This window comes from Dermacentor albipictus, chromosome 1 (genome assembly GCF_038994185.2).
Source record: "Dermacentor albipictus isolate Rhodes 1998 colony chromosome 1, USDA_Dalb.pri_finalv2, whole genome shotgun sequence".
In the NCBI taxonomy this organism is placed as follows: Eukaryota; Metazoa; Arthropoda; class Arachnida; order Ixodida; family Ixodidae; genus Dermacentor; species Dermacentor albipictus.
In genome coordinates, this window is record NC_091821.1 from 346,311,022 (window position 1) to 346,313,425 (window position 2,404).

The following is a 2,404-nucleotide window of genomic DNA, read 5'->3' on the forward strand; positions in this document are numbered from 1 at the left end:
GACGCCAACTTTTCTACGTTTACAAAAAAAGGAAATGCGTGAATTTTTTCTAACTCTAGTCTAATGTCTTTTGTACTGCCCGAACATGATCAAGTATGTTTCATTATTGCTTGTAACACGTTTATTTTCGTCATTTTATAATGTGTGTTCATGTGAACATTGAATATTTCAACTATAATGTACAACTGTTCTGGAGTGTACTTATATACTGACTTTGTTTGTTCTATTGTTCCTTTGTTGCATTTGCACAACCTCTTCCTAATTTCTTTTTTTACTGGATTTTTACTTGATTTCTGTAAATTTGTTTTTGTACGTATGAATCGTAATACCGCTGTCATGTACGTGGGCCCTTAGGTATTTTCAAGTGGTGTTACTACCGCTTTTCGCCTAAGGGACCCCCAACTGTCGTTGGAAATAAAGATTGATTGATTGATTGATTGATTGATTGAAATATAACCTCGAAAATATGGAGCCATGGCTCCATACCGGAGGCCAATTTCACGTGGATACGGCTAGCTTGCAAACTCACCGGTTACGATTTCTTTTAACGCGATAGCGTTAAGGAGCTCGTGTCGCAGAAAAGCCGGTGTCGTCGGCGTCGGCGGCGTTGACCGTGAGCGATAAATCACGGCAGGCGCTTCATAAATAAAAAGCAACTTCCAAGATTGGCCCGGTGGGAATCGAACCCAGGTCTCCGGAGTGTGAGACGGAGACGCTACCACTCAGCCACGAGTTCGATGCTTTCAAGCGGTGCAAACGCGCCTCTAGTGAATGCGTTGTTGCCTTCGAAACGAGCCGTGGAAAGTTCTACTGCGGTGTATATCGGTAATTATGAACATGTAACGTACAGAAGTCACAATTACACGAGTTGCGAAGTGCGTTTCCGCTGCATTTCTTCTGCGCTTTCCGCACACGCAGAGCCATCTTGCGGCAAACACAGAAGACCCCCTCCTCTCAATGTACGGCGCTGCCCCGACAGGAGGCGCGCCGCGCGCGCATTGGGACCGCTGCCAGGCGCGTCGCGGGACTCCCTCTCCCCTGACGACGCTTCGCCGTGCTCCCGGTTTAGATTACTATCTATCTCTCTGCCCGTGCCGATCACGACGTTTGGCTGGCGTAGATCGTTTCCCCTCCGAGACACCGAGTTCTTTGGTTCGTTTCGTTCGCTCAGGCGCACGTTTCGTTGCCGCGCCGAACGCTGCGTTGCTCGACGCTCACCGCGTGATAGGTGGGCGCTAAGTCCGATGCGGGGCGCATCGTAAGTGATTGCTGTGCCGTAGCGCATTGTCTTATACCCCTTGGCGGGTCGACGGGAACGCTGTCGCGTCCCACTCTTGAAGGCGAAGCTTAAGCGTCCTCCAATTTTTTAAAATTGCAATATATGTGCCGTAAAGTTATTAGTTATTCGTGACTGTTTTTTAATAGGTGCAATGTATGTTTCTATTTCCCTACTGTTAATGTCCACTTCTTCGAATAGTACAGATCGATTAAGCAGTGCAAGAATGTTGTTTGTCACAGGCGATTTTTTTTTAAATTCCGGGAACCTTAAAAATTATCACCCGGTATAAAGCACAGGTCGTGCACGCGCGATAATATTATTTCGCGTGAAATAATTAAGCGAGCTTATCCTAAAATGAGAGAATTATCGTGCCGTCACGTGCACGTGCCCCCGCATGAGTGAAACGCTTATGAACGAAAACCTTCTTCGTCTTATTACCCGCCGTGGTGGAGTTGTGGCTTTGGCGGGTTGAATTCGCGACGGTCACATTTCGATGGGGGCGAAATGCAAAATCGCCCATGTACCGTGCATTGGGTATACGTTAAAGGTCCTCATATGGTCGAAATTAATACGGAGCTAGTCCCCGACAACGGCGTGTCTCAAAATAACGTCCTGTTGACACGTAAAACTCAAGATTAAAATTCGTCCTTCTGAGAGGAAAGTAATCCTCACGAGTCACAAGATATGGCCTTCAATCGGGTCCGCTGTTACAACGCTCTTCGCGCCATGCTTATCATAGCTATCGAACAGAAATTATCTGTGGCGTCGTCTCGCAATGCAAGCAAACATTCTTTTGTTTTTGTTGTTAGCGGTGGCCACTAGACGAAGCATGCAGCAACGGTATGCTGAGGTATCTATTAAAAAAAAAAGTTATAAAGTTACTTGTTTTATCTAGGAACCCTTCCTCCATGATGGCTTCCGAAATTAGACAGCGCGCCCCACCCAATCTCGGAGGCAATGTTCAGTTCCTGATGCAGCATGCTACGCTTATTTCACTTTTTAAACATGTTTCGTAATTTAGAAACGCAGTGACGCGCTTTAACGCTTGTCAGCGGAATTTCACTGATTACTGCATACTTATGTCATCTTTATGATGACTCCACTCCACTAGTTGCATCATCTTTC